Raw genomic sequence first — 13,633 nt, 5'->3', positions numbered from 1 at the left:
CATCACCTACTTTTATGTTTTATCTCTCCGATATCATGCAAAGTTATCCTCTTCATACCCACAACGTAGTTTTATTTCTCGTTTCTAGTTGGAAGCAAACGTTCGGTGTACGTAGAGTCGTATCAGTGGCAGATAGGACTTGAGAGAATATTGATCTTACCTTTAGCTCCTTGTTGGTTTGACACTCCATACTTATCACTTCCACCATTGGGAATTGCTACGATGATTCCCTGCACTTGGGGATTATCAAGCTCTTTTCTGGCACCGTTGCCGGGGAGCAATAGCGTGGGGTTGATATTTTCGTGTATGCTTGTTTGCTTTATTCACTAAGTAATTTTTGTTTTCCCTTTTTAGTTTTTCTTAGTTGTGGGTGAAACTTATAAACTTTTTTTTAAAGAATGAAAATACAAAAAAAATACTTGCCTCTCATGCCTAAAAAGTTTTTCAAAAAGAGAAGTGATTGGAAAGTTATGCATTGAAGAAGTGAGGGTCGACCTTGATTGTGTAAATGCTTATGGAAACAATGTAGAATTTCATGGAATTTTCTCTGGAAATAACTATCCCCTTGTATATATCCATTGTTTTATAAAAATAGTGTGCCAAGCTTTGGTTTTAGGATGATTAGATTGCTTGTTTACTTTGTGCAGAACAAAAACAGAAACTTTGGCTGTAGCGCGTGAGTACATTTTTTACTGGAAAGTCAAATGGGTCTGAAACTTTTTGCACATTACTTCTGTACAAATTTTTTAAATTTTCATATTTTTTCTAGAATTTTGGGAGTTACATAAGTATACTAAACTTCCAGATTACTACAGACTGTCCTGTTTTTGACAGATTCTGTTTTCCATGTGTTGTTTGCTTATTTCGATGAATCTATGGGTAGTATCGGGGGGTATGAACCATGGTGAAGTTGTAATACAGTAGATATGGTTCTAAAATGAAATTGGAATAAGTTTTCAACAGTACCTAAAGGTAGTGATTTGCTTTATTATACAAACGGATCTCACAAAGTTTTTGTTAAAGTTTTGTGTGGATGAAGTGTTCGAAGATCGAGGAGCTATCAATATGAGAAGAATAAAGAGAGGCAAGAGTTCAAGCTTGGGGATGCCCAAGGCACCCCAAGTAAGTATTTCAAGGATACTCAAGCATCTAAGCTTGGGGATGCCCCGGTTGGCATCCCATCTTTCTTCCTCAACAATTATCGGTATACCTCGGTTTTTGTTTTGTTCACATGATTTGTGTCCTTTGTGTTTTTCTTTTTCTTTAAGAACCATGATAGTATGAGATGTCCCGTCATCTATTTATAGGATGCTTCATGTGCTTCACTTATATCTTTTAAGTATGATCTTATAGAATTGCTCTTTGTGCTTCACTTAAATCTTTTGAGTATGGTTTTATAGAATGCTTCGTGTGCTTCACTTATATATTTTGAGCTTGGATATTGGTTAGTCTATGTTAATTGTATAATTCTCCATGAACCTCACTTATATTTTGTAGTATGAATAATACTATAATCTAAAGTGGGGTTGGAATAGTGTCAACTTTAGGAATTAGTGATCCCACTATTCCGAATGAGAAGAATTTTGCTTATGTGGAGAATAGAAAAATTTCTATGCTTGTAGATAATGAAAAGAATGCTTTATGTGATGGTTATATTGTTAAATTCATTCATGATGCTACTGAAAATTATTATGAGGGAGGAATATATGCTTGTAGGAGTTGCAATAATATCAAGTTTCCTCTCTATGTGCTTATGGTTTTGAAGTTATACTTGTTTTGCCTTCCTATGCTAGTTGATTCTTGTTCCTATAAATTATGTTCTCACAAAATCCCTAGGCATAGGAAGTGGGTTAGATTTAAATGTGCTAGTCATATTCTTCATGATGCTCTCTTTATGTTTCAATTCTTTTCTTTTATGTGAGCATCATTGAAATCATCATGCCTAGCTAAAAGGCACTAAAGAAAAGCGCTTGTTGGGAGACAAACCAATATTTACCCTTACTATTTTTGTGTGTTTACATGATTAAGCTACTGTAGTAATCATGTTTTATAGCTTTTGTTTCAATAAAGTGCCAAGTAGGACCTTTGGGAAGACTTGGGTGAAAGTTAATGTGATCTTGCTGTAAAAAACAGAAACTTTGTGCTGACGAGATTAGCTGTCATTTTTTACAGAAGAGTGCTTTTGAGTTGATTCTTTTTGCAGAAGATTAATAGACAAATTCCTCACGTCCAGAAATTTATTTCATAATTTTTGGAGTAGCAGAAGTATGGTTGCTGTTCAGATCATTACAGACTCTTCTGTTTCTGACAGATTCTGTTTTCATTCAAAGTTTGCTTGTTTTCTAGTTTATATGGCTTGTATTTCTCAATATAAATCATAGAAATGATATGGTACAGTAGGCATTGTGTGAGAACAATTATGAACCTTGTCTTTGACAGTACCAAAGTGAATGGTTTACTCTTTATCATCTAACCTATCTCACGAAGTTCTGTTAAGTTTTGTGTGATTGAAGTTTTCAAGCTTTGGGTGAGATATCGATATGAGGAGAATAAGGAGCGGAAAGACCCTAAGCTTGGGGATGCCCAAGGCACCCCAAGGTAATATTCAAGGAAGAATCAAGCGCCTAAGCTTGGGGATTCCCCGGAAGGCATCCCCTCTTTCGTCTTCAAAACTATCGGTATACCTTACTCGGAGCTATATTTTTATTCGTCACATGATATGTGTTTTGCTTGGAGCGTATTTTCAATTTTACTTGATGTTTGAATAAAATCATTGGATCTGAAATCTTGAATGAAAAAGAATCCTCCCATGGCTAGTTAATTATTTGACTACTCAGTGTTCTTCACTTATATCTTTTGGAGTAGTTTGTCATTTACTCATGTGCTTCACGTATATCCTATGAGTAAATGGTTGAATGAATTGAATATCATAAATCTGAATTTTTATGTGTTTCATATGCTTATACCATGGGAAGTAATGACTTCACACAGAATTAGTATAGGTAGTAAACTTATTTGAAAGTTAGCAAACGCAGAATTGGTCACTTGAACAATTCATGAAAGAATATTGTAGGAAGAGAGATTTCACATATAAATACACTATCTTGGACATCTTTTATAATTGTGAGCACTCATTAAAATATGACTTGCTAAAAGGTTGATGTTGGACAAGGAAGACAACATAATGGGTTATGTTTTCTTATATCTGAAATAAAGTATATTTTCATGGATTATCCAACATGCTGAGCTTGCCTTTCCCCCTCATGCTAGCCAAATTCTTTGCACCAAGTAGAGATACTACTTGTGCTTCCGAATATCCTTAAACCCGGTTTTTCCATGAGAGTCCACCATATCTACCTATGGATTGAGTAAGATCCTTCAAGTAAGTTGTCATGTTGCATGCAATAAAAATTTGCTCTCTAAATATGTATGATCTATTAGTGTGGAGAAAATAAGCTTTATACGATCTTGTGATATGGAAGCAATAAAAGCGACAGACTGCATAATAAAGGTCCCTATCACAAGTGGAAATATAAAGTGACATTCTTTCGCATTAAGATTTTGTGCATACAACTATAAAAGCACATGACAACCTCTGCTTCCCTCTGCGAAGGGCTTATCTTTTATTATTGTCTTATACCTTATACAAGAGTCATGGTGATCCCCACCTTTCCTTTTTACATTTTATCCTTTGGCAAACACATTGTGTTGGAAAGATCTTGATATATATATATATATATCCAATTGGATGTAAGTTATCATGAACAATTATTGTTGACATTACCCTTGAGGTAAAAGGTTGGGAGGCAAAACTATAAGCCCCTATCTTTCTCTGTGTCCGATTAAAGCTTTGAACCCACGAATATCACGTGAGTGTTAGCAATTGTGAAAGATTAAATGATAGTTGAGTATGTGGAGTTTGCTGAATCAAAGCTCTTACATAGACCCTTCCCAAAAATAAGATGAATTGCAATTGTTTGATGACTAAGAGCATGGTTTCACTACAAAAAAAAGACACATCCGTGACATTTTGGGCCGAACGAATTTTTTCTGTCATACTTATGACACTTCTATGACGATAATTGTGACAAAACCCGGTATCATCATAGATGTGGTGGGCTCCTTCTTCTATGACAAAAAATCATGACAGGAAATGGGCTTTTCATCCTGGGCGGGCCGGAGACGCAGTTGCATGACATTCTTTGGGCCGTCCATGACGGAAAAAACCGTGGTAGAAGCGAGGGCGAGGAAAATATCGGGGTGTTCCCGGTTACAGTGGGTGGTCGGGGCCGAGCGATGCGCGTTTCTCTCGTACACGCACGCGCGTGGGTGTGAGGCGTTGAGCTCTAACTGAACCCGAGCGAGGCGTTGGGCTCTAACTGAACCCGAGCGATTGCACTGCAGGCTACGCGTTACTGAACCCGAGCGATCGATCGATGGCTGTTAACTGAACCGATTGAGCGATTCCTTTGCTACTGCTGCTAACTGAAGCCGATCGATGCTGCCTTTGGATGAACAGTGAGCGTTGCTGGGGGGTTTGGATGAACAGTTCTCGGTGGGGGTGGATGAACAGGACCCCGTGGTGTTGCCTCTGGATGAACAGGACCCTGATCGATCGAGCCGGTTGGGGCTGGATGAACAGGACCCCGTGGAGGGCTGGATGAACAGGATCACCCCATGGAGGGTTGGATGACAGTAGACGGTGGAGGGCTGGATGAACAGTAGCCCGTGGAGGGATTGTTGAACAGGAGCCCGTGGAGAGGGCTGTTGAACAGTAGCCGGTGGAGTAGCGCGCGGTGGAGGCTGGATGAACAGGAGCCCGTGGATGAATAGTCGCAGGTGGAGGCTGGAGGAGGTCGACGGTGGATGAACAGTAGCCCGTGGAGGTTGGAGGGGGTCGACGGTGGAGATGAACAGTATCCCCTGGAGTCCCGTTTTGCGGTACACCACACCCCTCCCGATGTAGAGGACCCCCGTTTCGACCGTAGCGCTCCAACACAAGTCCGTTTCCTCCGTTTTGCGGTACGCCACACCCCTTCCGATCAACAGGACCCCCGTTTCGACCGTAGGAGGTCCGTTTCCTCCGTTTTGCGGTACGCCAGACCCCTCCCGATGAACAGGATCCCGTTTCGACCGTGGCCGGTCGAACACAAGGCCGTTTCCTCCGTTCTGCGGTACGTCAGGCATCGTTTCCATTGGCTGTTTCGTCCAAGCCGGTTGGCTCCCACGCGCTCCGTTGCCTCCCGATGAACACGACGCATTCTGTTGCCTCCCCATGAACATGACCACGATGCAGTTTCTCCGTTTCGACCCAGCCATGTACATGAGCCCTGGCCATACGTACGCGCGAGTAGGCGTTCGAGACCCCGCCCGTATGTACGTACGTGGCCGTATTTACTTTCTTGCAACCTGGCCGTTGTACGTACGTGTACATGCTACGTGCGCGCCTCTACCACGACACGTGCGCGCCTCTACATCAACCAGTATGTACGTACATGTTTGCGACCAGAATGACAATGCTACGTACGCTTCGACCAGGTGGGTCCCGACTGTCAGGCACTTCCTTGCGTGCGAAGATGTAGCTGGTGGGTGATAACCCACAAGTATAGGGGATCGCAACAGTTTTCGAGGGTAGAGTATTCAACCAAAATTTATTGATTCGACACAAGGGGAGCCAAAGAATATTCTCAAGTATTAGCAGTTGAGTTGTCAATTCAACCACACCTGGATAACGTAATATCTGCAGCAAAGTATTTAGTAACAAAGTAGTATGATAGTAACATAACAGTAGCAAAAGTAATATTTTTGGGTTTTGTAGTGATTGTAACAGTAGCAACGGTAAAGTAAATAAGTGAAGAATAATATGTGAAAAGCTCGTAGGCATTGGATCGGTGATGGAGAATTATGCCGGATGCGGTTCATCATGTAACAGTCATAACATAGGGTGACACAGAACTAGCTCCAATTCATCAATGTAATGTAGGCATGTATTCCGAATATAGTCATACGTGCTTATGGAAAAGAACGTGCATGACATCTTTTGTCCTACCCTCCCGTGGCAGCGGGGTCCTAATGGAAACTAAGGGATATTAATACCTCCTTTTAATAGAGTACCGGACCAAAGCATTAACACATAGTGAATACATGAACTCCTCAAACTACGGTCATCACCGGGAGTGGTCCCGATTATTGTCACTTTGGGGTTGTCGGATCATAACACATAGTAGGTGACTATAGAATTGCAAGATAGGATCAAGAACTCACATATATTCATGAAAACATAATAGGTTCAGATCTGAAATCATGGCACTCGGGCCCTAATGACAAGCATTAAGCATTGCAAAGTCATAGCAACATCAATCTCAGAACATAGTGGATACTAGGGATCAAACCCTAACAAATCTAACTCGATTACATGATAAATCTCATCCAACCCATCACCGTCCAGCAAGCCTACGATGGAATTACTCACGCACGGCGGTGAGCATCATGAAATTGGTGATGGACGATGGTTGATGATGACGATGGCGACGGATTCCCCTCTCCGGAGCCCCGAACGGACTCCAGATCAGCCCTCCCGAGAGAGATTAGGGCTTGGTGGCGGCTCCGTATCGTAAAACGCGATGAATCTTTCTCTCTGATTTTTTCTCCCCGAACGTGAATATATAGAGTTGGAGTTGAGGTCGGTGGAGCACCAGGGGGCCCACGAGGCAGGGGGCACGCCCTGGGGGGGGGGGGCAGGCGCACCTCCCATCCTCGTGGATAGGGTGTGGGCCGCCTGGCCTTGATTCTTTCACCAATATTTTTTATTATTTCCAAAAATAATCTCCGGAAGTTTCAGGTCATTCCGAGAACTTTTGTTTCTGCACAAAGATAACACCATGGCAATTCTGCTGAAAACAACGTCAGTCCGGGTTAGTTCCATTCAAATCATGGAAGTTAGAGTCCAAAACAAGGGCAAAAGTGTTTGGAAAAGTAGATACAACAGAGACGTATCAACTCCCCCAAGCTTAAACCTTTGCTTGTCCTCAAGCAATTCAGTTGATAAACTGAAAGTGATAAAGAAAAACTTTTACAAACTCTGTTTGCTCTTGTTGTTGTAAATATGTAAAGCCACCATTCAAGTTTTCAGCAAAGATTATGAACTAACCATATTCATAATAACATTTAGCTCTCATGTTTACTCATGCCAATGGCATAATCAACTAGCGAGCAATAATAATAAATCTCGGATGACAACACTTTCTCTCAAAACAATCATGATATGATATAACAAGATGGTATCTCGCTAGCCCTTGCTGAGACCACAAAACATAAATGCGGAGCACCTTTAAAGATCAAGGACTGACTAAACATTGTAATTCATGGTAAAAGAGATCCAGTCATAGTCATACTCAATATAAATTAATAATAATGGATGCAAATGACAGCGGTGCTCTCCAGCTGGTGCTTTTTAATAAGAGGGTGATGACTCAACATAAAAGTAAATAGATAGGCCCTTCGCAGAGGGAAGCATGGATTTGTAGAGGTGCCAGAGCTCGATTCTAAAGCAGAGATAAATAATATTTTGAGTGGCATACTTTCATTGTCAACATAACAACCAAGAGATGGCGATATCTTCCATGCTACACACATTATAGGCGGTTCCCAAACAGAATGGTAAAGTTTATACTCCCCCTCCACCAACAAGCATCAATCCATGGCTTGCTCGAAACAACGAGTGCCTCCAACTAACAAGAGTCCCGAGGGAGTTTTATTTGCAATTATTTTGATTTGATTTGCATAAAGCATGGGACTGGGCATCCCGGTGACCAACCATTTTCTCGTGAGTGAGGAGCGGAGTCCACTCCTCTTGAGAATAACCCGCCTAGCATGGAAGATACAGACAGCCCTAGTTGATACATGAGCTATTCGAGCATACAAAATAGAATTTCATTTGAAGGTTTAGAGTTTGGCACATACAAATTTACTTGGAACGGCAGGTAGATACCGCATATAGGAAGGTATAGTGGACTCATATGGAATAACTTTGGGGTTTATGGAAGTGGATGCACAAGCAGTATTCCCGCTTAGTACAAGTGAAGGCTAGAAAAAGACTAGGGAGCGACCAACTAGAGAGCGACAACAGTCATGAACATGCATTGAAATTAATAACATTGAGTGCAAGCATGAGTAGGATATAATCCACCATGAACATAAATATCATGAAGGCTATGTTGATTTTGTTTCAACTACATGCGTGAACATGTGCCAAGTCAAGTCACTCGAATCATTCAAAGGAGGATACCACCCTATCATACCACATCACAACCATTTTAAGAGCATGTTGGCACGCAAGATAAACCATTATAAACTCCTAGCTAATTAAGCATGGCATAAGCAACTATAATCTCTAATTGTCATTGCAAACATGTTTATTCATAAAAGGCTGAATCAGGAACGATGAACTAATCATATTTACAAAAACAAGAGAGGTCGAGTTCATACCAGCCTTTCTTATATCAATCAGTCCATCATATATCGTCATTATTGCCTTTCAGTTGCACGATCGAACGATGTGTATAATAATAGTAGTGCACGTGCATTGGACTAAGCTGGAATCTGCAGGCATTCAATTCAAGGGAGAAGACAAGGTAATATGGGCTCTTGGTTAAATCAACAATAATGCATATAAGAGCCACTTTAACAATTTCATTATGGTCTTCTCCTATCGACCCCCAAAGAAAAGAAAAGAAATAAAACTATTTACACGGGAAAGCTCCCAACAAGCAAAAGAAGAACGCGAAATCTTTTTGGGTTTTCTTTTTAATTATTACTACTACAGCATGAAAAGCAAACTAGCTAAAAGCTATAACTATTTTTTTAGTTTTTCTTAAAGTTTTTCAAACACACAAGAAGAAAGCATAAAAAGGAAAATAAACTAGCATGGATATTACAGTGAAAGAGTATGAGCACCGACAACTAGCAATGAGTGTGTGAACATAAATGTAATGTCGGTGAGAAATACGTACTCCCCCAAGCTTAGGCTTTTGGCCTAAGTTGGTCTATGGCCATGGCTGGCCTGGCGGATATCCGAAGTTGTAACTGGGGTCGTACTGAGATGAAGCCTCGGGTTGCCACTGGTTGGCAACCTCCTCCGGATCCTACTGGTAAACAGACTGGCGTGGGGGAACAAATTGTGGTTCTGGATCTGGCTTTGTAGCTGATGTGGGGTTCCGGTAGGCGTGAATGGCCTCCAACGGAACAAGGTACTCGCCTGTAGATAAATCAAACAAGGAAGGAGCAGGCAAGGTAATAGTCTCAGGGTGATTTTTATCAAATAACAGTCTATAGTTAAGCTCATTTTTCCTGTTCTTAACAAAGAAATCATGTGCAACCATACTCTTGTAATCTAGAAAAACAGTAGGCAACAACTTTTCTTCTTTCTCATAATGCCTAATAGGTATGTTAAAGTATGCAGCAAGGCGCGAGGCGAAGATGCCTCCCAAGATGGGGCCCTTAGTACGGTTAAGATTTAACCGCTTTGCAACAATAGCGCCCATACTGAATGAGTCATCACGAAACAAGGCATGGCACAAAATAACAATACCAGGGGCACTTAGGTTGCCACAGTTTCCGCGACCAATTAAGCATCTACTAGCAAATAATGCAAAGTAACGTAAAACAGGAAAATGTATGCTAGTGATTCTTGCATCAGAAACTTTCCTAGTTTCCCCTACAACAATTGTATCAATAAACCCCTCCACATCGTCACGATGTGGTTCCTCTACTGTCGGGGGTTGGGTGCGACATATGCCAATGGATGGGTTATCATGGTGGGAGTGAGTAGAACATCGCCGGTGCTTGGAAGCGGGATGAGGCGTAGACACGAACGCCGGCGCACTTTACCTAGGTTCGGGGATCTCCTGGGAGATAACACCCCTAGTCCTGCTCTGCGGGGTCTCCGCATGATCACTAAGGCACTAGTGAGTACAATGGTGCTCCTTGAGCTGTATGCTAGAGGTAGAAGAAGGCGGCTTGCTCTTCTCTCCCCTAGGTGTGAGTCTAATTCTAACAGGTTCGAACCCTTTGCATGGGAGCCCTGGGGGGTTTATCTAGGCCTACCCCCAGGGGTACAATGGTAATCCGGCCGGGTGTAGGACCGGCTGTCAGTCTCTCCGGTCGACGTCTTCTCCGCCGACTGGTGGGCCCCGCCGACTGGTCTGGTACGGAGCCGACAGGCCGCCCCCGCCGCTCACGGGTCTTGCCGGCTGCTGATTACTGTAGCCATGATGCTAATGATGCTTGCTTGGTCAGGGGAGCATGGCTACAGTCCCACCGCCTGGTGGGAGATCCATGTAGCCACTCCGCGTCTTATCTGGTTAATGGCGCGTGGGGCCCGGGGAAGGAGCGGGCCTGCTGCTGGGAGCCGGCCTCCCCCGGGTCCGACTAGTAAGGCTCCCGCCTTCTTCTGGGCTCTCGCTGACCGGTAGGGTCCGCCGTCTTCGGGCCATGCCGACAAGCGGTCGTGGGAACAGGGCCTCGCCTGACAGGAATGATATCAGGGGCGGAGTGGCAACAGTGCCACGCCGGGTGCAGATCTCCGCCTGTACGAAGCACTGTGGCCACGCCTGGCCCTGGATACAGGGGTGATGGGCTATACTACAGCCTCACCCTGTCTTTGTCATCTTAATGGGGGCACAGACTTTGAGGGCGCCATGGGCCGACTGCTAGGAGTCGGCCTCTCTGGAGGCCGCCTGCTAGGAGTTGGCCCGTCTTGGAGCCGCCTTCCTGAGCATGGCCGTCTTCCGGCAGTCGGCCGTTCGGCCAGCCGGCCGCTAGAAGGCGACACTCTATCTTGACGTCTTGAGGGGCGCAACCGGCCCCGATATCTTGAAAGGTTCTGGGGCTCGGGTTAGGCTACCTGTGGCCCATTACTCCGAGAGTAGTCCCCGAAGCTGGTGAGGCGCCGCGGCTGAGGAGCCGAGAAGCCTCAACAGTTTCCTCCTTCGGGTGCTATGGGTGGAAGCTTCATCCGACTCCTGGCAGGCCGCCTGGGGAAGTCGGCCACGTCCAGTCGGATTTATCTTGGATTTCGAATGTAACGACGGGAACTAGGTGGCGTGCTAGCTAAGCTTCTAGGCCCGCCACCTGGCGTGGGTGTGCCACATGGCGCCAGCCGGCCGGGCCAGCCTGCCAGCCCACGCGCGTGATGGGACGCGACTGCGGGCTGGGCCCGCCACCACCGGGCCTCGGCACGCGAGCGGATCCGCTGCGGCCGAGGCGGGCGGTTGAGTTTCCCCGCGAAGTTACTACGCGCAATAACTTGCGCGGTAAAGGTGGGAGCGTGGGGTCGTGGGCATAGTTAATCCCACGAGCCCATGCCCGCCCCCTCGGCCTCATAGCCCGCAGGCTATAAGTAGGGGGAGGAGAGGGAGCGGCGGAGCACGCGCGCCCCTCCACCCCGCTCTTGCCTCCTTCTTCTTCCTCTCGCCGCAGCGCCCCCGAACCACGCCGGAGCGCTGCCACAGCTTGTCTCCGTCGAGCTCGTCCGCCTCGAGCCCTCTTTGCCCCGCCCATTCTCGGCTCCCTCGCCGCGCCCTTTTTTCGTCGAGCTCTCCATGGCGCGCGAGCGAGGAGGAGACTGGGAGGGTCCAACGTCAATGAGGACCACATCACCTTCCTCCGTGAGACGCGGCGTCTTCCCGGTGCGGGCTACGTGAAGGCGCGCGTGCCGCCGGAGGGGAGATCTCGCCGGTGCCGGGGGAGGGCGAGCGGGTCATCTTCCGCTCACACTTCATCCGCGGCTTCGGCCTGCCGGCGAGCGGCTTCCTTCGCTCGTTTCTCGAATTCTATCACCTCCAGCCTCATCACCTCACGCCCAACACCGTGATGCTCCTAGCCGCCTTCGTCACGTTGTGCGAAGGCTATCTCGGCATCCTCCCCACCATCGAGGTGTGGGGAGCATTCTTCTACACCAAGCTGGGCACCTCTGTCTGGGAGGTGGCTGCCCAGTGCGGTGCCTTCATCGCGGTTCGCCGGCTGTCGCTGAAGAACGCCTTCCCCACCATCAAGCTGCCACAGTCCGTCAAGATGTGGCAGCAATCTTACTTCTACGTGGAGAACATGGACCCGGCCGTCGACTTCATCAACCTGCCGGCTAAGCCTCGGGCCAGCTGGGGCTTCAAGCCGAAGCCGGTATCGGCAGACGGCGCCGCCGCCATCCAATGACTCCGGGAGCTGACCAACACCGAGGGCCTCAGGGCGACCGACTTGTTGGTTGCCTTTGTCGCGCGCTGGGTTCTCCCGCTCCAAGGCCGGCCGCACCTGATCAGTCGGATGAGTGGGCATCGCGACCCGTGCCGGCTGAGCACCAAGGAGATGCCGGCTGCCGAGGTCGCGAATTTGGTGAACGAGATCTCCGGCTTCAAGCTGGAGGGGTCCTGGAGCTTCGGCAAGCGGCCATATTCCCGCGCCGACCCGCTGCCCGCGGTAAGTTTCCAATTCTTTCTTTCTGTACACTCGTCCTAGTCTTGATCTTTGTCTTGATCAGCCGGCCTCTCGCCACTTGAAACAGATCTACATGTCGGACGCGACGGCCGCCATCGTAGGGGCGGGTGGCGACTACCAGCCGGACCGGGCGGTGAGCGATGTGGACGGCCCCGACTTGGGGGCGGCCGCCTTGGAGGACACCGCGACAGGCGGCGTCTATGAAGCAGGCGGCTCTGAAAAAGGCGGCATCGAGACCTGGCCCGATGATGATGAGGAGGAAGAAGAACCACGCCCTGCGCGAGGAGCCGGCAGGGCAGACGCGGGCCCCTCCGTCGAGCCGACTGCCCGAGGCGGCACGCGTAAGCGTAAGCAAGGCGCCATCTTGTTCGGCAATGCGCCGAAGAAGGCCAAGAATCCGATCGCCGCAACCAGGCGGAAGGAGGCCGCAGCGAAGGCGGCCAAGTACCAGAAGCTCCCAAAGGTGCCTCCTATGGTGTCGGCGTAAGTATTTTTCCCTTGTGCTCTTCTTTCTCGTCGATTCTTTCTGAATTTCCTTTGCTCTGTTTTCTTGATTTTAGGGCTCCGCTCTCTCTCGAGAAGTCGGCCACCGCCTCCATCGTTGGGTCGGCAGAGACCTCTACCACCACCCGGCGAATCGATCCGGCCGCCGACCTCCGGGAGGCGACGGAGCGAAACGCGCGGGAGGCGCGCGAGGAGCAGGAAGCCGCCCGCCTGGAGAAGGCGGAGGCAAACAAGACGGAGTCCGCCGCCTTGAAGAAGCTGGCGGAGGCCGAGGCTGCTGCCGCGGTGAAGAAGCAGGCTGAGGAAGCCGCGCGCCATCAATCGGAGATATTCGTCACCCCCTGAACTCCGCGCCGCCGCCACCAGAATTCATGGCGCCGGCTGGGGGAGCCGGCGACGGGCACCCGATCACGGAGAGGGACGGCGGCGATGTCGTCATGCCGGACATAATCGTGCCCCCGCCACCACCTTCTGAGGAGGCGCGAGACAAGTAGCCGGCTGATCCGCCGGCACCACCAGCCGGAGACGAGATGGTGATGGGCCCAACTCCTGAGGTCAGCACCCCGACGCACCCCCGGATCGCAAAGGCGGCTTCGGCGCCCCGCCCGCAGGAGACCGCTGCTGCGAGCTCTTCAATCCC

This window comes from Aegilops tauschii, chromosome 1 (assembly GCF_002575655.3).
Source record: "Aegilops tauschii subsp. strangulata cultivar AL8/78 chromosome 1, Aet v6.0, whole genome shotgun sequence".
Taxonomy (NCBI): domain Eukaryota; kingdom Viridiplantae; phylum Streptophyta; class Magnoliopsida; order Poales; family Poaceae; genus Aegilops; species Aegilops tauschii.
This window is presented reverse-complemented; position numbering follows the sequence as displayed.